The following is a 27585-nucleotide window of genomic DNA, read 5'->3' as shown; positions in this document are numbered from 1 at the left end:
CACACCCCATTATCCCTTTTAGTCACCTAACCATTCTGTTAGTCTAGGGCCAGTCTAGGAAGTCCCTGCTGGAGGATAGACAGACAAGATATTGCCTTTCGGAGATCCCACCCAGCAAATATAGATCTGAGACAGTGAGGATCAATCTTCTGTATATACTAACTTGAGGAATAGGGATGCCTGGTTTAGGGCATATTGGTGCTTTCTAGATGAGGGAGAGGGCATCTCTACGGCCCTGAGAATTCATTCATTAAAAACCCTTGACCCATCTTTGAGACTCAGAGTATTCCTTGAGCCATCTCTGGCACCACTCAAACCACACAGTTATACAAACAAATACCATCACTCGCACGCTGTATCCATGGTCTCCTTACAAAGGTGAAAGCCAGAGTGAGGAAGAACATAGGGGTAACTAGCAAAATCTGGAGAAAATTACACAACACAAGAAGGTGGAGAACAGCAGATTATGCAATCTGAAGTGCCATTCAGGAACCAGCATTGTGACATAAGCTCCACATCCTACTCACGCAGGGGTCAATGCCCCAAACCAAACACACCATATGTGGTGTGAGAAGCAACACACTGAGAATCACACCAGCTCACACCCATCAGTGCTGAATAGGAAACAACCACAATATCAGCTGGTGGTCCCTAGAGCCACAACAACAAGCCCTAAACCCAGATGGAGTCATGGCTGGCAATCTTAACCGGTGGAATTGCTCCGGACAATACCCAATACCATTGTTCCTCAGGCTGCCAAGCCAGTAGAGTAAGGGAAAAGACCCTATGCAAACCAGTCCAGCCCGAACTGCTTAGTCACATCCCTTCTGCATAAGACCACATGCAATACAGACATGTTTTAGCCTCACTGGGCATCATCAGTGAGTTGTAGCTTGGATCTGCAGGCCCATCTTGCTTGGGACCCACGTCTGGGCATACCATCCCAGAGCTATGCCATCACTCCTTTTGTTTTGTTTTGTTTTATTTTATTTTATTTATTTTATTTGATTGGTTTTTATAACAAACCTAATACCGTACCTGAGTTCGGTTTCTAAGAGCGGATCCGGGATTCGAACCTCTGTTACTCTGCGTGGTCCCGAATGGGACATGTGAGCAGAGATCAGACATTCAAACTTGTTTCCATCATGTTGTATTTGCCCCATCTGGCAGCTGATAAACAAAACTACTACCACCAGTTTACCCATTGCCTTTTCAAGAAGAACCGATCTTGGCCTATAGCTTACCTTCAATAACTTTTGAGCTGGTGTGCTTTGAGGTTTTGTGTATAGAAATGGACCGTAACAGCATTTAAAATGTCTTGGTCATAACGGACGACTTTACTTGATACCCCCAAGCCTTTCCCAGTAAAGCCTAGATGTTTTTGACCATGGCAAGAGTTTTGTGGGAGAAATCCTTTCTCCATTACAGTGGGCTTGTGTGGATTTATTCTGATTAGGGCCCAGACTTTGAATCCTATCTGAGCAAACAGATGCTGGAGCTTCTGGAGCTACTGGGTGTCTGAAAAACCTGCACCTCCCATTGCTTTAAGAGAACTCTTCTCAACATGCTTGGAACCCGGCAAACAGGACAGAAATCCTGCTTCAGACAATATTCGACAAATATGACTAACTGCTCCTCTGCATGAGCCATGACTATGACCAAGTCAGTCTCTTCACCATCTTCATGCACTACATGTTCTTCCTCTCTGTTTGTTCCTTGTTCCTTTCCCTCCAGGATGAGTAAAAATGCTGTGATACCCTAGGGTCTGGGTGTTATATAACTGCAATGAATAAATAAATATGTAGCCACACTGGCACATGCCATTGTTCTCTACCAAGAACAATGTGATTGGCTACTCCTCATACTTTCTAATGTTTGGCAGGGAGAACCGGTCACCAGTGCATCTGTCTTTCCGCATACCATCTGATGGAACCGGAGCTGAGAGCTATCTGAGCTATGCCAGACAGCTCCAACAACGAATGGAGCAGTCCCATGAGCTTGCTAAAGCTGCCACAGACCAGAATGCTGGTAATAACAAAAAAAGAAATCATGCCATGGTAAGGTGTCAGAATCTCCAATCAGTTGACCATGCCCTCATCCACAACTTGGGCTGGCAAGGAAAGAAGAAGGTTGGGGCAGGTGGGAGACTCAACCCTACTTGGCGAAGTGTCGTTTAAATTTCTGTCTGTCTATCACATGTGAGAAAGGAAGCCCCAGAACTGCCAGGCCCTTCACCGTAACCACATCCTCTTGCTAGGCAATGATATGGACTGATCTGGCCTAGCACCAGAAGAACCAGAATTGATGACAAGGCCTGCCACACAGAGGTGCACAAATGCAAGACTGGGCCCATCTTTCCCTGTGTTTGTCCCCAACATAGGGCAGAATGTAAATAGCCCTGAACCCTTTGAACACATGTCTGAATCAAAAGCTTTACCAGAAATCCATCAAAAAGACAGCATAGAAGCTGGCCCAGGTCTTGAGATCGAGATTGAAAAAAGTATGAATGAGAAGGAAAGATTGGAACATTTTGCCTGGTTGTGGTGGTCCTCATGTAACCCTGGTTACCTGTTTCCTTTGATTCCATGTCCTGAACCCCAAGAAGCCATGTTTACTCTACCTCCAGTCTTAACCCATTAACAATCACCACTTGTACCTGCTCCTGTCCTACCATCATCTTTGAATCCTGGACCTACGCCTGTGCTACAATGCAAGCCTGTGTCTCACCAGCCAGAGGGTCCGGGAGCTGGCTGAACAAATGTCCTCGTCACATAAGACCATGGCCCGAGCCATACATCTGAGCCTGGAACATCTACAGGTGAGAATGCAGGGGAGCACACAGTCCGCTACCCATACAGAGGGGTCAACGCAGAGCACCCTGCCCAGGCGCTCACAAAGGTGTGCTGCAAATGCTGACAGGGCATTGGACAAGGGGGATAAGGGCAAGTGCTAATGCGAGTGATAGTTGTTGGGGGAGGTGGGTGGTGGTTGTTGGCAGGAGTGGGGCTGGGGGTGGTGGTTGTTGGTGGGGGTGGGCGTTGTTGTTGGGGATGTCGTTGCCTTATTGCCAGTAGTAAACCGACTTGAATGTTCTTCATGTTGGTAGTATCAATTTAATGCAATTCAGACAGATGCATTCATTGCATGTATCGGTGGCATGTCTCTGGAGTGAAAAATAATTTTCTATGAGCGCCTGGCGGACCTTCCGTCCTTCCCTTGCTTCCCCATGTAGGGCCTGGTGGGCCTGGTACACTCCTACAGGCTCTTCCTCATCAGAGCTAGGGGGGGTCATGGTCCTCACCTGTGGGCATTGCCACATTTCTGTGTATGCACATGTTGTGCAGCATGGCGCAGACCACTATGATTTTGCCTATTTTTTCGGGGCTATACATCAGTGCACCGCCTGTGTGATGTAGGCACCTGGACCTGTATTTCAGAAGGCCAAATGTCCTCTCAATGCAAGATCGTGTTCTTCTCTGTGCTTCATTACAGGCCATCTCCAGTCGTGTAGCAGGGTTTCGCACAGGGATCATAAGCCATGGCAACTGCGGGTATCCAGCAAGACATGAATGGACTCTGTGAGACATGGCGGTGTGTTGTCCGTGGTATAAGTGCATGGTCTGATGTGCATATTCCTATGTGCATGTCTCTGTGGATGGGCACAGGGCACCGTGTGTGTATCAGCATTGTTGGGGCATGGTCAACATGGCTACCTTGCAGTCATATGCATTGTGTGAGTCGGCAATCATGTGTAGTCTGTCAATGATGTGACATTGGCAATGCACTGGTCAGCCATGGTGTGGCACTACACCATCTGGGGTATATAGATATGCCTAAATGGGTTGTACGTTGACATGATTGCATGGTGCTGCCTAGGGTGGCTGGATGCCCTCATTCAACACATGTATCAAGTCTGTGTCCTGGATTGGGTCAGAACGGGTGCCAGGCCTGTTCTGGGTGTCATTATTGTTGCATCATGGTACTTGTGGTTCGTTCACTTCACTACTACTGACGTGCCCCATGTGCATGTGAGTGGTTTTGTCAGTCAGGTCTGAGTGCTACTTACCCACGAGCCAGCTGTGCTGTCCTCTGTGCCTCTCCTTGAATACAGGCAGGGTGCTGTTGCACAGAATCAGTGCATCATGTGTCGCACCAGGATATCGGGCACAACAGTGACTGATGGTGAGGTCAGAATCACAGGCCATCTGCACGTTCATGGAGTGATATTGTTTCTGGTTGCGGTATGCCTGTTCAGTTGCCTGGGGTGGTACCAACCCCACATGGGTGCAGGCTAATGCTGCAATTGTGTTGGGCAAATGTGCAGAATGCTGTAGAACCTTGCCTTTTCTGCATGCACCTGTGCCTGGGTGATGGGCATGGAGATGTGCTGGTGTGCGTGCATCATTAGGGCCTCCAGGACTTGGTCCAGCACCTTTGAAAATGTGGGCTGAGACATGCCATGCAGTGCCCCTACTTTGTGCTGGAAGGAACCAGTGCCACAGAAATGTTGGACGGACACAAGCTTCAGCAGGGGGGGCGGGTGGATGTTCGGATGGAAATGGCAGTCTGCAGTTGTGCCTCTGTCAAGATGAGCAGGTCAGCGATGGTTGGATGGTCCAGTCTGTATGAGGTGACTAGTTTCCTGTCCATGACTGTCCATGGGGATGGTCATACATGTGGGATTGGTGCCCTCCACTGCACGCATCTCCTACACCTTGGTTTTGTCTTTCTTATTCCCTGCTGTGGTCCAGCATGCTGCTCTAGCTCAATGTAGAGTAACAGGTTGTGGAGCCCATAATGTTTGTTTGTTTGTTTGTTTGTTTATTTATTTATATGGCGCACCTTACCCAGGGGCACCAGGGCGCAGGCAGAAGATAATTCGAAGCTTACAATGTTGCGGCAATATACACATTGAGGTAATGATAGAGATAACCAAAATTACAGGATAAGAGATGTAAAAATCTTCAAACATACAAAGTCAATATCTATGCAGGGGTAAATAAAAAAATATACAAATATGTACAGGGCTGTAAGAGGCGGGTACTCCTGAGAAAAGTATTCCGGCTTACAGGATTACAGGAATAGGAGGTATGGAAGTGTATGCCAATCTTCATACAAATAGGTCAATATCTATACAGGAGGAAGGTGTACAGATGTGTGCTGTAGGGCTGTTAGAGGCGAGGGCGAGGTCACGGGCAGGGTATCACTATCTATACCTAGGTATAGAAAGTGCAGCTACAAACAAGGGTTGTTGGAGTTAAGGTGACTGATGAGGTGTTTTCTAAAGTGTAAGTATGGTTGGTCAGCTCTTAGGTTATGTGGCAACGAATTCCAGAGCATGGCAGCTTTCACCGGGAAGCTGTTCCCACCAATGGTGGATAGTTTGAATCTGGGAATTATCAGGCGGTTGTACGTCTGCTTGTGGCTGCATGTTGCTTGGATGTGTGTTGGGGGTGGGGCTGGACCTTTTATAATCTACTTAAGTGGATCTGGTGCACCTGGGCCTTGATTTGTGACACTTGTTTGCAGTTACCTCTACCTTTATGGTGATGGTAATTGGGATGTGTTTTTTGCAGAATTACCTCCGATTGGTGGAGGCAATTCTGCAGGTTTTTTACTTGTAATATGACAGTAATGGGTTTTTGCTTTTTGGAGGTCATTCCGCCCACAGAATTACCTCTGGCTCAGATTCCGCAAATTATTGTCGGAGTTACCGCTGGATGTGATTCCGGCGGTGGTAACTCCGCCACAGGAGTTACCGCCAAAATTCTATAAGTCATAATTTGGCGTAGTCGTAAACTTGGTGGTAACACAGTTACCGCCAATTTTACCACTTACCGCCAGACTCGTAATGAGACCCAAAGTCTTTTTGGTTTATTAAGCAAGAGCTTGTGGAAACTTTGGACAATCATTTTGGAAGAGTGATGAATCTTGTGTAACAAAAAGACAAGCTAAGTGCTAAGTGAAAGAATCATGGAGTGAAAAGAACTTTGTGTTGCAACTTAAACAGAACTTGGCTATCGAAAAGAACATTCTTGATTGGAACTTTAAATTGGAAAATCCTGCATTAATCCTGGGGAAGGGAATGCAACCCTGGTTACAAGGATACATGGTTACAAAATTTATGTTTGGAAATAACTGTTATTTTATTGAATTGGAATGGCCATATGATACATATATGATTTTGTTGTATGTATATGTGTGAGGGACAGATACCCTTTAATATTAGAGTGTTTCCCCTTGGTCTTAGTTTGACAGGCAGGGAAATCTTCGTGAGGTTAGGGAAAGTGAGGCCTTTATCTCACCCTTATTGTTTAATAAAATGGCTACTTGTGGGAAAACTCTACTTATCCTCGTATTTCTGATCCCTCACAATTCCTTCCACAATGGATGTACATACATGGTATATATAGCCATCAGTGCCTGGCAGTGTTGCATTGTCATTGTTCAGTGTTGAACTGTTAGATTGGCTGTGTAGGTATGTGTGCCCCAGTCATTGTGGTACCTTTAGTCATCTGTTTTTGCGCAGGAGTTACTTGTTGGGGCATTATGCATTGCTGTCCTACTGCTGCATAGTCCTGCTGGGCCTAGTCCTGTGAGTTGGTGGCTGTCATGTACATTGTGAGAGGGTAGGTCCTGCATGTACAGGGCCTTGACAGGAAATACATTGATCAGTAGAAGTAATGTTCCACCTCTCTGCCCCTTCACATGGCATTCAACTGGTGCTGCAAGATTGTATTATGATGGCACTTGTACTCACCAAGTATCCATGTCTGTTGTCTTTCCCAAAAAAAAAAGGAGGAAGAAAAAAAACCTATGAACCGCAGGGACAGGCATCCCCGCAAGGGTACCTCCTCGCTGCCATTGTTGAATAGGGGCCTTCGATGGACATCCAGCAGGCCCCAGGGTGCTATGGGGCATCAACACCTGAGAGGGTTGCCGGGGGACACCTGGTCTTCAGTGGGGGCAGGGTGGGCCATGACCACGCGGACCCTTGCCACCTTTCTGGGTCAAGGGTCCCATGGCATCATGGCCTGCAGGCCCATGCTCACATGGTGTGGGCCTGCAGGCCTAAACGAGAGACAGACCATTCATTCCTCTTTGTGAGTCTGCAGCCATTCTGCAGGGGCTCCTTTTATTAGCTCCGGCCACAACACAGTCATGACTCATGTTAAAAGGGCAATACACATGGGAGGGACACATTCCCTTAAAGGGGCAACACGCTTGGGAGTGCCCACACCACAACTGGGAGTCTTCCGCGGAGGCGGTCCTTTAACTGGCTGAGAGCGAGGGTTTAAAAAAAAAGCTCCACAAACGTATTGCTTGAATAAATTCACTTTAGAGCACACAATCTCAGCACCGAATGTGTTAAACTCTGTGCTGTCACGCCTGTTATGGTACACTTGGGAGGGTCACACATAACAACTCCTGACCCACACGTCCCCTCACACCTCTCAAACCCTACAGACCGGATGCTTCCGCCAGGAGAGTTCCTGTGTTGGGTGGGGTTGGCGGCGAGCCATCTCCCTGGTGCCTGTGAGCGTTGTTTACCTTATGATTAGCAGGCACTCACTGTCAAGCGTGTACCGCTTCCAGGCATGTTGTGCCGAAAACAATGGGCGATAGAGATGTGTCTGTAGCGTCCCAGCCTCGCCTGCATGAAGCTAGGGTTGTTATTGGTTACTGTGTTGGCAGCCTGTAGGCATGACCTTCCGGTCACAGTGAGCCAGTCTAGGAAGACCCCTCCGAAACCAAGGAGGGTTATTGGGGTGGTGTCACCCGGTCAGCTTGATTGGCAGGTGCTTACTGATGAAGAGTGTACCTACATTTACAAAAAGTGAAAGCAAAATGCTTCACTTCCTGCTAATAATACGGAGGTCTGGATACTGTTGTGTGGAAAGTGGTGCTGGCATTGGAGCCTCTCGATGAGCGTCGACATCTAGCGTTACAATAAAGTCTTGTAGACTACCCTTCCACTTGCCTTAAATAAATTCCTCGAGCAGGTTTATTTTTGTATTGTTGGTTTCGTTTCAGTTGTTGGCAAAGTTCTCACTCTTTAAAAGTGACTAACAACTTTACTTGCCAGACTAGACTGTCTTTAAATTGGATATTAATAATTATCATTATAGCGCTTAGAAATGGAAGGAATCCAGCATGAAGCACTATATAAAAACCTAATATTATTTACACCCGTGTGGAAATATCCAATCCGCAGAGCCCTGGCGAATAAAACAGAAAACATTCTAACCACCCATGTGAGCGGTGAATTCCCATTTCAGGCCTTCTGACCATTGACATTTATTTTCCTAGTCATGCCCAAATAACGTCAAAGGTAACAGTTCCGTTGGACTCTGAGAATGTCACACGTTCTCAGACAAGAAAAGGCACCCTAGCCCAGTAATGCAATAGAAAGCGGTCCTTCATAGTGCACCTGTGCCGTTTTGGTGGCCTTGTTGCACGTGGCTGCGGTGGGGTTGGGTGTCAGTTGGACAGAGTGGAAGGCACGTGTGATACCAGAGGTGTTGCTGTGAGCATGCGTAACTACTGGAGTCCTCAGTGCCAGTATGGTTGCATATGGCTTGCGACTGGGCAAAAACAAAGAGGTGATGGCAGGAAGGTTTAGAATGAATCTTAACCACTGGCATTGCTCTGGGCAACCCTGCAGACCACTGTTCTTCGCCTGCCAAGCCATTACAGAAGGGGAAAGACCATATGCAAATCAGGCTTGGCCCCACCCCAAAAGGGGCAGTCCAGCCCGAACTGCTAGGTCACATCCCTTCTGCACGAGACCACAAGCATCCCCAAACATGTTTCGCCATTGTTGGGGCTCATCAGTGAGGAGTAGCTTGGGTCTCTAGGCCCAGCAGGCACAGGACCCACGTCTGGGCATACCCGTCCCACTCGGGGTGACAAAGCAAAAACAAAGAGGTGATGGCAGGAAGGTTTAGAATGAATCTTAACCACTGGCATTGCTCTGGGCAACTCTCCAGACCACCGTTCTTCGCCTGCCAAGCCATTACAGAAGGGGAAAGACCATATGCAAATCAGGCTTGGCCCCACCCCAAAAGGGGCAGTCCAGCCCGAACTGCTAGGTCACATCCCTTCTGCACAAGACCACAAGTACCCCCAAACACGACTGTGACCCTTGTGCAAACCCTAGGCGGATTAATGCAAGTACTGAAACCCTCATTATTAAGGCTAAATGTAATGCCCTAGAAGATCCGCTCTTGGCAGGCAGAACACAGAACTCAACAACCCTTAGCACATGCAGGAGGAAATCATTGGATGTTGGTTATGAAAGCTATCCGGAGGTGGTGAAACCCACTTATGCGAGGTTATTATACATGAAATGTAGGTTCCTGACCCTGCCATTAGCCGACAGGCAACATAAGTGGGACATGGCCTTCAGTCATAAATGCTGCTACTGTAATACCTTGAGGGGGAGCTAGATGCAGTTCTTTTTAACGTGTCAATTTTATCTTGGGTATAGAAGGGCATATTTAAAACTGAGATTTTTAGCAAATGGGGTTAGAAAAGGCACTACAGTTTTGCAGATATACAGGAGACGAGGCAACTTTGTTTGCCGGGGCCAAATACTTATACAGAGCCTGACTGAAAATAACTAAATTAATCTCCTTTCTTATTGATATTAGTTTGTATAATTAGCTGATCAACAGTACTGAATTGAGTTGTGCGTTGTGATAGGTAATAATGTGATAACGTGTATAAAATCTGTTTTAGCTTTCTCCCTTTTTATGCTATTGCACAACGCACTTTGCATGTTTGTGATAATAAATGCATTGAATTGGTGACAATTGTACTGCATTGTGCTCTAGCTATTTTACTGGGCTGCTCAAATATCCTTTTGCCCCATAGGAATAAACGAACTGTCACATGACGATTCTAGTTCCCATTAGAGCAAACACCTGTTTGATCTCCTGGTGGTTAGGTTGTACATTTAAAAAGGATTTTCCTTACTCTCACTTAGAATGCTAGCTCCCAGTAATGAAAAGGCTAATTTGTTATCAAGTCCTGTTTTCAAGAGATGTACTGGCTGAAATGACACGCCTGACATTAGAAGAAAGAAACATCTGCTACCCGCCCCCACACCCACAGCATGTCGGGGCTTTGTCTCTGATGAAATGTACTTGGTTGCCAGTTAAGAATTATCTTTAGTATGAAATACTTAGGAGTCTGCAAGAGAGACCCAGAAGGATGGGTTAAGGAAGTGATAGATGCCTGGAGAAGTGACCAAAGGCACTGGGGAGAAATAGAAACAGACGGCTTGAAGCAAGTATACCTAACGGACCAGGAGACAGAAGACTGATAAGGTTTAGTAAGGAAAGGCTCCGGAATGTTGCAGCAAGGAAGGCTGGAAGGTGATAGATGCTGAAATCTGGGGAGAAAGTATCACAGAAGACTGGTTACAGAAGGACCCACAGGGTTGAGGCAAGGACAGCCCAGAGAATTGGAAAGGGAGATGCCCAGAGCTGGAAAGAGAACCAGACCGGAGAAGGGCTCCAGAGCAGACCAGAGGGCTTGGGGCCAAGAAAGCATTGCATTTGGTGGGAGGTGAACCCAGAAGTCTCAGCAAGGAGAGATTTAGTAGGAGGTTGGGTAGAAGAGGAACCACAGCTTGAGGAGTGTTTGTTAAGTAAGAAGAGGGAGATGAAAGAAGAGACAAAGAGTTGGTGAGGTATTACTGATGGAGGTGGAGGAGTGGACAACTAAAAGGGAGGAAGAAGAGATGGTAGCGAAAGATACAAAGGAAGTGGATGTCTGGAGATGGTTGTGGGAGACAGCTGGTATGTTTTAGCAAAGTTGAAAGGCGGTGCTGAGGTTTGTTTTGACACAATGTTGGTGACAAGTGGAAGAGTGCACCAAGTGCCTGCAGATGGAGGCAATGGAGGCATTACTTTCTTGGCAGACCTTTTGTTGAGCTGGATTGTGTTGGCAGGAGGAGTGAGTTACAGCAACCCTGGCATGTTCATAACTGCCTCTCCAGCGTGGAGCGCTGCAGAGTGCAGTCAAGTGCCTGCCGTTGGAGGCAGTCAAGGCATTACTTTGTTGGCGGACCTTTTGCTGAGCTGGATTATGTTGATGGAAGGATCGAGTTTACAGCAACCTTGGCATGTTCATAACCGCCTCTTCAGCACGCAGCACTGCAGAGTGCAGTCAAGTGCCTGCAGTTGGAGGCAGAGGAGGCATTCATTTGTTATTGGGCCATTTGCTTAGCTGGATTGTGTTGATGGAGGACAGAGCTTACAGCAACCCTGGTATGTTCACAACCGCCTCTCTAGCAGGATGTGCCACAGAGTGCTGATGAGTGCCTGCAGTTGGAGCCCGAGGAGGCATTACTTTGTTGGCAGACCTTTTTCTGAGCTGGATTGTGTTGACGGAGGTGTGAATTTACACCAACCCTGGCGTGTTCATAACTGCCTCTCCAGCACAGAGTGCTGTGGAGTGCAGTTGAGTGCCTGCAGTTGGAGGCATTTAGAAGTGGGTAGTAGTCCATACACTTAATAAACCTCACTTGTTTTATTTCAGCTTTAAGTTGAAGGAGTTGGTCGAGAAAAACAAGGCTGTAAGACGCTTTAGAATGTATGACTTAAAGAGGGAATCAGTTCCTGAAGACTGTACAATGGTGCATCCTGTTAATCATACTTTACAGTCATTAAACACATACGCTACAGTCGTTAAACAATGCAGTTTTTGAAACGTACTGTGATTCTCTAGTGGTGACTTTGGAGACTCTTTATTCGCCACCTGAGGAGAATTCTCCTAGCGACTTGGTACAATCAAACTCTGTTATGCCTCGCTTAGAGGGTATTGAGTCTGCTTCTGCATCGATATCCTTTCCAACCAACTCCAGGAATATACTTGCTGTTGATAATGTTTGTAAGATACTAAATAACCAGCCCAGCACTAGGTCAAGTAAGTCATGTAAAAGACCTCTTGCTCATACAAAGATCACATACTTTTATCCTACTGCTGGAACAAGCACTGATATGCTAAAAACATTCAAATCTAGTGCAGTTCAGCAGGATGAACAAAATGTTATACATAATGTTAGTCTGCTTGATTTGGACTTATCAAATGTCGCCCATTATAACCACCAACAATTCAATAGTAACAAAAATAATAATGACAGTTTAGGACGACTTCTGTCTGCTTGCTCAGCTGACTTACCATCAATTGTTACAGACCATCATACGTTATCTGAAGCAATGTCATCAGCGAGTTTAATCTATCCTTCTGGTTTGAATCACACCTTAGGAGACTTAGAAAATAACATAAAGTTGACAGCCCTGTCCATATCAGCACTTAATATGGCACAGAGCTCTTTTGTTTCCTTATATGACAATATCAGAGACGAAATGAAATCACATTCTATAACCCTAAGTGAAATATAATTTAAATTGGAGATACTTGAAACTAATCTTAGGGGAACGGTCCGCGATCAAGGTATCAGAAGTTCTTTGTCTCTGAAGGAAACCCACTCAATAAGCGCTAAAGAATTTGGTAGTCTCATGGCTGTCTCAAATCCACCTCATACTCACAAACCCACTGACATTATAACTGATCAAATCCCTTTAGGCAGCCCCTCAACATCACAACACAAAAAGGCTATAAAGAAGTAAACAAATTGAAGGAAAAACAGATCCTATAAACAAAATTCAAGAAAACTCTTGTGTAATTTACACCTTACTGAAGAGGCGGAATCTAAGGAGTCCCAAGAGGCAGTCGATACTATGAGTGATGGGCAAACGGGTGAATTTGTGCCAAAACTCAATCAGCCCTGTGTTAAAATCACTAAAAGGTCTGGGAAACTGATCGGGTCGAAAATGGGCATTGTTGAGTCGCTAGAACAATCAATGGAGCTTGGAACACAGGCAGGACTAAGGTTGACAGAATCCCTGGGGCCCCAGGATGTCCGTCGAAACAATCAAGTAAAAACACTGAAAGTGGAGCGTGACCAAGATGGCCGGCTGAGCGGACGTGTGGTGAAAGAGCTTCGTCCCTGCCTGTGTGAATAACGTGGATACTGGCATCAGGCACGGCCACAAAATAAGGAAAGTGGGGCTGTGAAGGAGGAGAAACAAGCAACAAAAGGGAGCACTGACACAAGCACGTCTCCCCGAACCAAGTGACGGTAAAGGGCGGGTGAGGCAGCAGAGAAGCATAAAGGTCCGGCAAGAAAGATGACAGACGGCACCTCATGACTCCGGGATGAAGGCGGTCACAAGGCCAAGGTGAAGCGGGGCTGCTCAATCCCATCTGTCGCCTGTAGCAAAACAGACAGCAGACAGGAAAGAAAGAAAGAAAGTGTGCGACTCCCCGTTGCGGCGGTGTGAAGGGTGCAGGAGGACCAGGAGGGAACACGCAAGAGAGGAGGAGCCACAGATGGAGAATCCCATCAGGTGCCTGTAGCAAAGCGGACACCAGACTGGAAAGGAAGAAAAAAAGTGTGCAACTCCTCGGGGCAGCGGTGATAGGGGTGCAGGCGGACCAGGAGGGAGCACACAAGAGAGGAGGAGCTGTAGATAGAGGCCTGCGGCGGGAGACTCTCTCGGCCATAGCGGCCCTGGGCAGAGGCAAGCTGTGAGCAGTCAGTGAGGGACACGCTGTCTGCATCCAGCCAGAGGAAGGAGGGGGAGACCGGGAAGGTTCATCCGTCCTGCCGCCGAGCAGTGAAAGAAGGCCAGGGGCATCGGGGGTGAAACAGGAAGGAACACACTGTCGGAGCAGAAGAGTGGAGTTGCATGACAGCGGGGACAATAATTGGCTTCCGGAGGAGCGATCCTCTAGGCTGCTGGAGTGCAGGAGATGCAGACCAGCACCGGCACACCCAGAGGGAGCACAGTGCTCTGAGGAGACAGGGGCAGCACGGGCCGGATAGAAGGCACACTCCAGGCAGGGATCCTGCACCTGCAACTCCAGCAGAGCAGGGCCCTGACAAACAGGAGGCAGGGGACTGTGAGAGGCATTGCCAGCGAGGGGGAAGAGATTTTGAGGCTCATAACAGCTGGGAGACCCTGGGCTTGGAGGCTAGTGAGCATCCCCAGAGGAGGGTGCATGAGAGCAGGGTGCCTTGGGGGAAAGGAGGTACTAACGACTGGGGGGAGGGCACTGAGGGACATGGAAGCCAACAAACAACCCCGAGAGAGGGTGCATCAGTGCGGGCCCTTGGCAGAAACAAAGAGGCCGGAGATTGGGGGAACAGAGAGAAGGTGAAAGGACACCCTCTGCAAGGCTCCAGTTCCTTGCGAGGGGTCCATCCCCTATAGGACTACAATCTGAGAGCGGAGCCACGACAGGAGAGAAGAATCAGGAAGCATCAGAGGAGTGCCTTCCAGAGCGAATGGTAGGGGACTGCGGGGCTGGGGAGAAGAGATGGCCGGAACTACCGGGGAAAACACTGCAGACAGCAGGAAAGCAGGTCGAGCAAGAGCAAATAGGGGAGGGAAGAAATCAGAAAGTGAGGAAAGGGCCCGCAGGGGAAACTGCGAAACCAGAGAGCAGTGGGCAGTGGCACCAGCAAGAATGGAATAGGGAAAGGCTGATGGGCCCAAAAAAGAAGAATATCAATCAAAGAGAGAAAGAACAGGAAAGGGTTCATAAGGGGCACATACAAATGAAACTCCTTTACGGAAACTCGGCAGGACCCAAAGACGGGGACATGGCACTCACCAAAGAGGACTTGCTCACTGCAGTAGCCAAATATAAGGGAGAGGTAACTGAGACAGTAAAGTCATAAGGAGCCAGCATAAGAGAGGAGCTCTTGCGGGCCATTATGAGTAACCAAAGAGACATTGATTCTCTAGACGAGCGAGTAATGTAGATAGAGGAATGAGTGACGGAGCTGGACATAAGGGGGCCCGAGTGGGCACAACAGTCGAGGGAGGCAGAGGAGAGACTAAGGGCCCTGGACGAGAAGTGTGAGGACCTAGAAAATAGGTTGTGAAGAGATAATATCCAGATCAAGGGCTTGGGAGAGGGAATGGAGGGCTCCGACTTGGATTACTGCATCCGGGAATTGTTCGAGAACCTAATAGAGGGGGGTCAGGCCCGAAATATGGAAATAGAAAGAGCACATAGAGTGGGCAGTCAAAGGACAGACCCAGGCGCAAGGCCCCAAGATATACTGGTGAAATTACACAACAATAAGTACAAAGTGTAGCTCATGGCAGTGACCAGGATGAAAGGGAAGATCAGAGTACGGGGGCTGTGGAATCCAGATCTATGGTGACTTGTCCCAAACCCCGCTGGCGAGGAGACGCACATTTAAACCACTTACTGAGGAATTAAATAAGAGGAAAATGAGATACAGATGGCTCTTCCTGACAAGAAATCAATTTCACATGGGCAACAAGGAAAAAACTATTTCCTGAGTGGAGGATGGTATGAGGGCCCTGGGGATGACCCAAGGAGAGAAAGGGGAAACTAGCAAAAAAACATACCCAGAAGAGGAGGCGGATGAGTCACGATCCGGGACCCAATTAAAAAGGTGAAGAAGACTTGAAGGTAAACAATGTGGCCCGAGCAGAAACCAACTACAAAGGGCTAAGGGACTAGAATATAGCTTGATGTGGAGTAAGAAATTGGGAGAATGATGGGTGAGGGCAAGGGGTGAATACCACACAGGGTTCGCAGAAGGGGACCACGCCGAAAACCTGGACAATGGATCCAGGGATAACTATAAGTGGGGGATGTGCAACCAGTTCTGAGGGCGGCCAGTTGCACAGGGATGAGGGCTCAGTCGACCGGAGGAAACAGGGGGTGCCAGAGCGAATGGAAGCATACACTAGCAGGAAGGTATGTATAGGTTAAAGTCATGGAATGTAAGGGGACTGAACAGCCAGAATAAGAGGGTCACTATTCTGAGGGAGATTGACAAAGAGGGGGCAGGTATAGTTTGCCTACAAGAGACCCACCTGAAGAAAGGGGATGAAGGTTGACTATGCAGCAGGAACAACCCGCTACAATACCATGCAAATGCGAGAGCTAAACGGGCAGGGGTGTCAATCCTATTCCATAAAACTTTACGCATAGAAGGGAATAAGGTTAAGCGTGACCTGGAAGGGAGGTTTGTGATAGTGAAAGTGAAAATGGGGGGCCGAATGTATACATGGGTGTCAGTATATGCCCCGAACCAGGGCCAGGAGTTTTTTTTGAAAGATTTCTGGAGGAATTAGGTAAATTGGTGGGAGAGGGAACTGATCGTATCTGGGACTTCAACCTGTCAGCGAACCGTGTCTGGGATAGGGAGGACAATGTCTAAACGACAACTAAGGAGGTTAAAAGAAGAGGGGGTCATTGATGTGTGGAGGGAACACCAGCCACAAGAGAGGGATTATTCTTTCTACTCACATGTTCATAAGACCTCCTCCAGAATAGACTATATTATGGTGACACACAGAGTGGTACAAGCAACCAACAGAGCTCATATATCGGACCATGCTCTGCTTTCAAAAGAGTGGGAGGGAGGAATCACGAGGAGGGCGACTGGGGGGTGGAGACTGAAGGAATACCTTCTTAGAGATCGAGGGGTGAGACAGCAAACAGAGAATGAGATACGTCAATGTGTGGAGGGGTGGCGAGGGAAGCAACCCGGGGGAAGAGATGGGATGCGTTTAAGCAACACATCAAGGATACTTCATGAAAGTCTCTAAGGAGAGCCATGAGGCAAGGAAAGAAGTGGAGGAAGGGCTACAGTGGGAAATACAAGAACTTGAGAGGCTGTACAAGGAAAATGGAACGAATATGGTAGCCAGGAAATTAGCATATGCAAGGGATCAATTCAAAGAACTAATGAACCGAGCAGTGGAAAGTACCCTCTTAAGGCGTACGCAGAGGTTCTATGAGCACGGGAACAAAGTGGGGACAGTCCTAATGCAGCAGATAAGGACCAGAGAGCAGAAGGCTTTCATAGCCACCTTGGAGGGTAGGGGGTTGAACAGGTGGGACGGAAGGAGCCAAACGTAGGATTGTGAGAGAATTCTATGCAGACCTGTATGGGGAGGAGCCAACAGATGAGGAAGGGCAAGAGGCATACCTGTCAGTCTGGGAAGTGCCAACATTAACCCCCGAGCAGAAGAACCAACTAGAAGACCCCATAACATGCAAGGAGGTGCAAAGAGCAATATTACAATTAAAGCCTAATAAGATCCCAGGGGAAGATGGGCTAACGGCAGCATTTTATACAACATTCAGGGACCTGCTTGCCAAAGCCCTGGCAGAGGCATTTAATTACTTCAGGGGGAAGGGGGAGATATCGGAATCCATGAACATGGCACATATCACTCTCATTCCAAAGCCAGTGAAGAATCCACAGCTGTGCTCTTCATACCACCCCATAGTGCTCATCAATGTGGACGCCAAACTCTATACGAGGGTGCTGGCAGCAAGACTAGAAGGGATAGTACCGGTCCTGGTGGCACAGGATCAAATGGGGTTCATTCAGAGGCGGAACACGTTTGACAATATAAGAAGGGTCCTACACATTATCTGCAAGGCTGGGAAGGGGGGGCCACAGCAACCTCCCTATTAATGCTCAACACAGAGAAGGCATTCGACCGGGTTAATTGGGTCTTTATGGAGCGAACGCTTAGGAAGGTGGGGATAGGGTCAAACTATTTGAGAATGATACAGGCTAACTATCAGAACCCTCAGGCCAAGGTTAATGTAAACGTTAGGCTGACCAACCCATTCTCTGTAAGAAGAGGGACAAAGCACGGGTGTCCGCCGTCCCGACTTCTTTTCGGCCTGGTGATGGAACCCTTTGCGCATAGGACAAGGGAGAATAGGGAGATCTGAGGGGTCAGATGGGCAAGGGTGCACTATAAAATAGGTCTATTGGCTGATGACGTGGTCTTGATGGTCACAGAGCCGGAGAAGTTGCTCCCGGCAATAATGGAGGAGATAAGGGCTTTCTCTGCAGTGTCGGGCTTTAAGGTGAACTTTGGAAAGTTGGAGATCCTAAATCTATTTGTGGGGGAGAGGGAAAGGATTCATCTAGAAAAAAGCACCCCGTTCAGGTGAGCAGCAGGCCCAGTCAGACACCTTGGGGTGAACTTGACAACTTCCATTGGACAAATAGTGGGGGCAAATTACCCGCCATTATTGAAGCAAATTAAGGAGGATCTAGTGCAGTGGAGAGGGCTGCACATATCGTGGTTTGGAAGGATAGCCGCCGTCAAAATGAATGTACTTCCCCGGCTCCTGTATCCCTTCCAGGCGATCCCTCTGGCTATCCCGGGGAGACTGATAAAGGACATCCAGGAGAGCATCATGAGATTCATCTGGGGTAGGAGGGAATCAGAGAATAGGGAGAAGAATATTATTCAAGAACAAGGCCCAGGAAGGAGTGGGCTACCCCAATGTAATGAAATATTACCAGGCGGCACAGTTATGAGGGAGGACAGAGAATCAAAAACACTGGGTGGGTATGGATCAGGTAGCGGCGAGAGAGCACCTTTGGAAAATACCTGGGATGAGAAAGATAGATAGGCCAAGGGGTCTAATGGGAAATCCGATAACAAGGAACACCCTGAGAATTTTGGACCACTTAAATAAAAAATATAAACTATCTCCAATGCCATCACCGCAGACACTCATTTTTGACAACCCCGCCTTACCGCCAGGAAAGGAATATAGTAGGTTTGCACGGTGGGTGGAAGGAGGGATAAGCGAGATCGGGGATCTGTGTGAAGATACCCAATTTAAGTAATTTGCAAAACTGCAGGCGAGAGCTGGGCTTAAAGAGAGGGGATCGATTTGCATATCAGCAGCTTCGACACTGGGCGGGAACCCCGGCAATGATGGAAGGGGCCACAAGGGAACCTACAGATTGGGAAAAGCAATTGTCCCCCTGAGAAAATAACAGGGGACTTATATCAGAGATCTATAAGATCTTGTCAGGCGGGGAGGAGGTGGGAGAGGAGCCGCTAAGGGACAAATGGGGGAAAGTCCAGGGAAAGGGACTCATGGATAAGGAGTGGGACCAAGCACTAAGGGATTGGTACACCTCCTACACCTGGGTACAATACAGCAAATTACAATACAAGCTATTACACCAATGGCATCACATCCAGAGAGGCTTCACAAAATGTACTCCTCAATACCGGCAATGTGCTAGAGGGGGTGCGGGGAAACTGAAACGCTGGAACACATCTGGTGGGGATGCCCGCAGCTTAAACACTTCTGGCAGGAGGTGAAATCAAAGGTGGCAATGAGGTATGCTAATTGTATTGGAAGGTTGAGTCGGATACGATTGAAAGTATGATTTGGAAAATAAAGTTTGGGACTTCCCAACTGTATCCCGATCGCAGCCATTAGGTAAGAGCTTGGGCTAATATCAATGAAGGGCTGGTTAAACTGGAAAACCCAGTCATTTTCTAAAACTGTTATGAATCTGCCTAGAAATTCGATCCATAATGAGTTTTAAAACCGTATGCTCAGAGGTAGGCCAGGGCTCTTCAAACATTTTAAGATCAACAGTGAGTCAACACTGGCAGTTATTGCACAATCATTGGAAACACTGAGTACCAACCCATCACAAGCCAAAAAAGCTTTCTTTCAGAAAGATTGGTGTGATACCATCGGGAGAATGCGTAATTTGACATTGTACAAAAGCTTCTCCGCTATGGATAGGTCAATGGGTACACTCCCAAGATATCTGAAAACATTTCCAAATGCATACTGGAGGTTTCAGTTTCCCAGCTTTAGATGAAATATGATACCTACTGGCGAAATACAATGTATCCGCAGTAAATCTAGGGCACTACTTAGTTACTGTACTTTGTACAATCAAAAACAGTGTACTCAAGATCTAACGCATGGATTGATCTCCTGTCCCACTCTTCAAAACCTAAGATTGTTACTACTGAGCACATTTGTAGATACTGGACTGCGGGCCACTACACAAGAATTTTGGGGATGGCTGTCAAGTGGTAATAAAACACCACTGACAATCGCAGTTTCAAAGTTCTTACATCAAATTAATCTGATTGCGATCAGATGGTAAAGATCTCTATTGTATATGTCGGTAGTACATATTTTTTATGAATTAAAATACTTTATTCGTAGTATGATACATAAACTAAATGCTAATAGTTGTCGAAAATCTTATATGAAGTTTTAACCAGATTTTTATAATGTTTTGCAAGGCTTTGTTTTATCTCTTTGTGCAATGTTCATTGGGAATTTTATTACGCTTTGTAAGACTGATGTTTTTCTTTTTGTGTAAGATTTACAGTGATAAACCAATTCACAATAAATAAATAAATAAATAAATAAATAAATAAATAGATAAATATGAGAAAGTGGTTGTGAAGATCAGGAGGTGGGTGTAGGAATGTGTATGTGGTGGAGTGGCAAAGAGGATAGAATGTTGGGAACTAGAGAGCCAGTGGCCTAAGGGATGGAAGCTGTGGGCGGGAGCCCGGAACAAACCACAGAGACAGCCTGGGGCTGCCTCTAGTCTTCCTGTGGCCTCTGACATGGGTCAGATCCGCTCCAAGACACTGCCAACTACCAAGAAGCCACCATGCTCCAATGCAGTCCTTAGGCCCATGAGGACTGGGTCTCCCTTTTGCTTGCTTCAATGGAACTGTATATTCCACTCGCCACAGGAAGGGAACAACCCAGGCTTGAGAAGAATGGTAAGAACTGCAGTTACTGCCCTAAGCAACGCTTCCTATTTAAGTTATGCAGAGCACTGACCACACCTTGGGGTAGAACCATAATTAGAACTTGATTTCACTTCAGAGCCCCGTTTGTTAGTCTTTTGTTATGTACATCCTTTTGTTTGGCCTTTCATTTGCCAGTCAGTGTCAATTATGTAACATTCCATTAAAGGAAAATCAATATGAAGAGGGAGGAAGAGTATGGAAACATCTGTGAACGAGCAATAGAGATGCTACGCAGCTACAAGGGATGAAGAGGTGTTGCGGAAATTCAGCAAGGACACATAAAACCGAAACTCAGTGCTCACAGAATGGGCCAAGGTGCTCATCTTGTGTAAGCCAAATACCACTGTGGCAAACACAAAAGGACAGATTACTCGCTGGGTACCAAAAGGCCCAGGAAGATTGTGCCACGTTATCTGTGAAATTGGCTGACAGGGGTACTTGTCAGACTTCTTTTTTATATCCTTGCCGCCAAGGTATCCAGGGAGATGTTTCAGACACAAAAAGGCAGTCTATCCCGAGAGGAAATGACCACGTTGGTGAATTCACTCACCAAATGCAAGGCCCAACAGCCACAGAACTTGCTGCAACTATTCAATGTACTGTTGGAAGGGAAAGAGAGAGAAAAGGCACATTCCTCAGCACCTTAATTAAGTTTGTTTCCATGTCAGGCCTTTCATCCACCAAGGTTGGAAACTTTAAACATATTTCCCTGATTAACTGTGAGTCAAAAATATATGCACAATTCTAAAGACCAATATTTGAAAAAGTCCTGCCTGCTTTGATTTTATCAGAGCATGTGTTATTTGTATGAGGAAGATTAGTGTTGATTAATTCTCCGTTTTTTGTAAAATCCTTCAGGTAGCCAATCGGATTTAGTCTCTGCTGCCTCAATCTTCCGCGATTCTGAGAAAGCATTTGACCAGGTAAAATGGAGCTATGTACTACTGGAGCTGACATGGATCGAGTTTGGTCGCAAAATGATATACATGTTTGAGCAGCTCTTCTCAAACCCTAAAATAGTGATCTCAATTAATGACAATCACTACCAACTCTTTCACCATAACCGAAATACCCACGATGGGAGCCCTTGGTCCCCTATCATCTTTATTTTGGTTCTTGAGTCTCTTCTCGTGCTTGGTAGACATGCCATCTATACACAAGCCATCAGGTTCTGTGCCTGTTTTGTGAAACTAATCACATATATGGACAATGGCTCATTGTATTGATCAGATCCACAATATTAATTCCCATCTCTTGCTTGTGCCTCTACATAAAGAGGGAATGCTTCAATGTACACGTACAATGGGAACTCAGTAGAGATGGAGGTCCTTCCAATAGACACACGCTCTATCCCTTCCATGGCTCTCAGTTCTTGTTAACATGGAATTCTGAAGGTTCCAATAACGTGAGCGTTCTGTTCTCTTCCAACATTGGTAGGTGGCTAAAATAAACACTAAAACACTTTATAGACCAATATTAATCATATTGGACATTAGCTCCCCTCATATGATATGTTATTTATAATGCACTTAATACCCAGAGGTTTTTAAGCGCGGACCCGGGGATCGAACCTGTGTTGCTCCGCGTCATCTTGCTTCCAAGGCAAGCACGTTGCCGCTGAGCTATTCTCCTGGCACATTTCAATTCTCCGTGGAGAATTAAATCAATGAAGATGGTTCATGTGTTCTTTCCAGACTCCCGATACCTCTGCACAAATATGTCTTCTCTGACTTTTTCAAAATAATTTTGCAGGTCATACGACAGTGTCATAAGTCTCACATAAAGATTGCAAACCTACAAAAGGGCAATGAGCTTGCCTGCGTCACATTCCCTGTTTTTTCGGCGTTACCAATACACCCATGCCTGGCCTCCCTCTGACACCAAGAGGATAGCCTCGTGGGGGCACCACAGTGATGCTGCATCTGCAAGCAGAACCTGCAGTAAGTGTTATCCGTGATTTAGAGTCATTAGGATGGTTATCAGTGATATTTAGGCTGACATCTTGGTGAGTCTATTATGGAGAGGCAGGGTCGGAATGGGACAAGAAGTAGGCCTGGTCACCCAAAAAGAAGTGGGCCACCCCTCGCCTCAAAAAAGTGGCCCACCCCTCACGACCCTTGACCTCTGATGACATTTGACCCCACCACAAAGTGACATCCCGGGAAGCAATGCAACACGACCTTTCACCCCTTGACAAAACAGGAAATGGCATCAAATAGCATTGTTCCTAAGTACACTAAATTATTGTGAATCCAAGCAGACGTCCAAGGCCAAATGATAATGTTATTGTATAGCACTTACGCTTAAACTCTTTTTTTATTGAACAAATATGCATACAATATCACCCAACCTGTGTTGGTACTCATTTATCGACCTCAGAAGAATGAAAGGCTTTTTGAAAAAAAAAAAAAGATTTTGAAAAAACACAAAAAAGTTCAAAGTTTGTTCGTTCCAAAGCGGCCCAGGTATGGCCAGGAACCGGCCCCCACTCCCCAGGGACGATGTTGGCCCGGCCACGGGCCGAAAAGCCAAGGGACCAATCCTTCCCTGTGGAGAGGTGAGGTTGTGGTTCTCACGGCAGGGCTCCCCAATAGCTCATGAAGGGCTCCGGCCCCCTTGATAACACTACTAGAATTCCCAAGAATAAGGCAGGGGGCTTGCCAGCATTATTCCAATCACTTATGAGCACTGGCATAGTGGAGGCACCTGCATCCCCTGCTGTGTGGGAGGCCTGGTGAGGATCCCCAACAGAGATTTAAGTCAGCTGAGTAAGAGCAGCCGAGGAAATAAAAAGCTTTTCATTTTACGTTTTGTTCGCTGGTTGTAATTGGGACACTTAAAACGAAACACGGTCAATCATAATGTGACTGGATGCCTTTTCTAGTCAGGCGTATTGCTACTGCTGAGCAAACTGCAATGAGATTGGCTATCAGGAAAGTGATGCAGGGCCGTCGCCAGGGGGAGAAGGAGGGGCAAACTGTCTCGTGCCACGTGCTTTTGCGGGGGCCTCGCGTCACCCTCTCCTGAGTAGAAAGCAGCACAGTCCACCCATGTCCTTTATTCACACAGGGGACTGATTTAGCTGTTTGTTGCAAAGTCGTTTGGCTCCGCAACAAACAGCAAAATAATGGGAGACAGCAGGGCTCAGAAGTGAACTCTGCTTTCTCCCTTATTCAGCTGACAATGTAGATATGCTGAATTACAAGAGAGGACTCCTCTCCTGTCAGTCAGGGCTGTCACAAGATGTGGTGAGGCCCCCTTAGGATTTTCTGCACTGGCGTAGTAGCAGCACCTCCGCAAACAGGACTCAAGAAATCTCCCCTTGAGTTTGTGTAGAGGTACCCAAATATGGTTTGTCACTACAACTGCAAATCAACTACAGCAAAGTTAGTTTTCTCTACTGAAGAAAGGTTTATGCAAGACTAACTTTTGTATCATATGCATTAATATATATAGGCTGGCGTGACGGCAGGTGGTGCGTGATGCCAGCATTAAGGAGCACCCTGCCCCTGCGTGCGCATTAAAACACACATCATACACAGTGACAGATAGATGACGTACAGTGGAGGCTGGTGAATTTCTCAACTGACAAGGCTTAAATGTTTGTGCCAATTAAGCAGGATCGACAGAGCACAGTGAGGGAGCCCAAACCAAACAAGTGTTGCTTGAGGGGGTTTCTCACTCCCAAGAACATTTCTGAAACATTGGGTTAAAATTATGCATTTACAGCACTTTCTTTGGAAAATTGGGTAGAGATCCATACCGTTTCCAATTGGTTGTGTGTGGAAGCACATGGAAAACCCCAAAAGTTGCAAGTCACCAACCGTGCACAGGAACATTTTCCAATACATTTCATGCCACCTTTGCACACAACATATGCTAGTATAAAAATATATTCATGCTGGTTGTTCCCATGTATGTCCATGCAGGCAGCACCAATATATGCCATTATTACCATGTACAGACTACCAGCCAGTAAAAATGCCATACCACAGAAAGTATGTCCAGGCTGACTGTGCACCATAAGTGTTATTGTTATTACTGGTTAGATGGCCTAAATTCAATGTGGGCCAATTTAGCAAAGTAGTATGTTTGCTTTAACCTTGATGCATAGTCCTGTGCATCAAGGGTAAAGTAAAACAAGCATTGGCAATGCTAACAGTTTGGGCTTTCATGTAGGCATGGGAAATGCTCTACTGTATTGGTATTAACTGGCCGTTGATCGTAGCAGGTGCAAACATTTTGAGTACCTGAGCATCTAATAGCAGTGCCTGGCAAATGCCTAATACTTATGGACAAACCAAAACTGTTGGCTTTGCCAATGTTTGTTTTTAAATGGACTTCAGTGAAAGACATGCAGGGTGCAACACCATTGAGCAGATTGGCTTTAGCTCCCTCCCGAAATGCTGGGTTTTGTTGACCAACCTGGCTGGATGGGCAGCGCCAGTCCCTGACAAGGGAGGGCTGAAGCCCTCCCACTTTGAGGCAGAAGGCCTCTTTTGGTGTGTCGCCAGCCCATAGCACTCGTTATGGAGCGACAGCAGCATCAAACATGCACAGCACAAAAGCCTATCCATGCGACATCAACAGACTAACTTTGATAAAGCCAAAGTCTTAACTTCTGGTCTCAGTTTTTAGATGGCCCACCTCTCCAGAGATTAGCATAGCATTATGAAAGTAAAGTCTGAATTAGGGTGAAAGGTACGACTATTGGGCAAAGGGAAGGTGAAATAGCTATTCAGCTTCTCAGCTGGGTTTAGGGAATTGGGAGGGAAGTGGGAGCAGGGCTGGTTGAAGATGTGTCAGGGCTGGTGGGGGCCCATTTCTTTGTGATGTTTGGGGAGCGCCCCTGGCCTTACAGATTACAAGAATAGGCCAATGCTCCTGTGTAGTACTTAAATCAATAATGAAGTCAAAATAATGCAGCAAGGTGGTTAAAAGCTGCAGATTATCAGTAGGTTTCTGTGTCATAAGACTGCCAGTATGGGACAGTTGCTTGGGGGCCTATTTCAACTGCAAACACTGAAAGACCCAGACTCCATCCCTCATTGGGGAGACTGACAGCGCAATGGGTTTATTGGCCACACATTGGCCCCACTCACTATCCGCTTTCAAAACTGTCATCCATCCCCTGTCGGGCTGACCAACAGAGTCATGGCCAGACGGAACAGGACACAGACATTAAACAGTGCCTGGGATCCGCTGTTAACAAAGGCCCTCCCATTGCTAACATACAACTTTCCACGTTTAGCACCTGCATTCATATGCATACATTTTTAGGTAATTGAAATTGTGATGTGGGGTTAGCACTTGCATGCCAGGGGAGTGATTAGAAGGGAAGTGGTGACATGAGAAATCTCATTTTCACAGCAGTCCTTAAGTGTGGCGTTTCAGAAATGAAGGAGAGAGTTGGTTGCTTCTAACAATGAAGCTTCACCAGAATAGTCTCTTTTGAATGTGGAAAGATGTTAGATATCCCCACACAAGTAAGTTTGCCCCTCTCCCCCACAGCCTCTAAAGTTAGCGCCTCTCCCAACATTTGAAGTGTTAGTGCAGGCTTCATTGCGCAAAGAAGAAAGCCAGGTTGTGGGGAGGAGAAGGAAATCGGACCAGGGATCAAGCAGAAGAAGAAACAGAGCTAATCATTAGAATTAAAGAAGCATGTTTTTAATGCTTTCTTAAAGCTGATGTTGCTGGGTAGGTTGCCAATGTAGGGGCGAAGGGAGTTCCATAGTGTGGGCGTGTAAACTTGAAAACAGGTGCTGCCAATTGTTTTTAGCTTAAATCTAGATACAAAGAGTGTATTATCGCCACTGGAGTGAAAGGTATGCTTGATGGGGGCATTGAGAAGACAGCTGGTGAGGTACCGAGGGGCCTTGTAGGCCATGCATTTATAGGGAAGAGTACGTATTTTCTGTGAAATGTGATGGCGTACTGGTAGCCAGTGTAAAGATCTTCTGGAATCAGAGACATGCTCCCGTGGGCTAAGATTGCAGATGGCTCTGACAACCCCATTCTGGGCTGTTTGAAGACTTTTCAAGTTGTGCTTGGATGTGCCTGCCAAAAGGCTGTCGCATGAATCGAGCCGTGAGTTGGCAAACGCTGTAGCCAGTGTCGAAAGGTGCTGAGATTATAGGTATGGCTTAATTTGCTTAAGCAGCTTGTTAACATAGGCACAGAACGATTTAACATGCAACACATGTTGCTTCATGGTCAGCCCAGAATTAAGGATGACGCCCAGTGTTTTCACAGTGATGCTTACTGGGATAATGCAGCGAGAAATGGTAAAATGGCTATTGCATGAGTCAAGCATTTTTTATACGCTGACTAGGGCCAACGATCAATAACTCTGTTTTTTCCTTGTCCGGAGCCAGGGCGTTGGCTGACATCCAATCTTTAATCAAATTGTAGGTATTATTGATAAGAACGGAATCAGTATCAAAGTCTCCCAATAACTCAAAAACCAGCTAAGTATCATCAGCGTAGTTAGTGTACTTGACGCCGATGATATCGAGCAGGTCAAAGAGGGGACGCACATAGACATTGAACAAAGAGGGCGAGAGGGAGGCACCCTGCGGAACGCCACAAGACTCTAGCTCTGGAAGGGTCTGGAATCTACCCATGGCAACTCTAGCCCGTCTAGGACCAAGAAATGAGGCGAACTAGGCGATGGTATATTTGGTGCAATTAATCAGTTTACTTAGTCTCTCAAGCAATAAGGAATGGTCGACCAAATCAAAAGTGGCAGAGAGGTCTAATAACATAAGCAATGTGACTCTACCGCTGTGGACAATTTCCGCCAAATTGTCTCGCAAGTCCAGCATAGCTGTCTCTCTGCCGTGCATGGTGTGGAATCCGTACTGGCGAGTACTGAGGAGACTATGTTTTTCAA

This window comes from Ambystoma mexicanum, chromosome 4q (genome assembly GCF_040938575.1).
Source record: "Ambystoma mexicanum isolate Mex_15411 chromosome 4q, UKY_AmexF1_1, whole genome shotgun sequence".
In the NCBI taxonomy this organism is placed as follows: Eukaryota; Metazoa; Chordata; class Amphibia; order Caudata; family Ambystomatidae; genus Ambystoma; species Ambystoma mexicanum.
The sequence above is the reverse complement of the archived record's forward strand: the minus strand, read 5'-3'. Positions refer to the sequence as shown.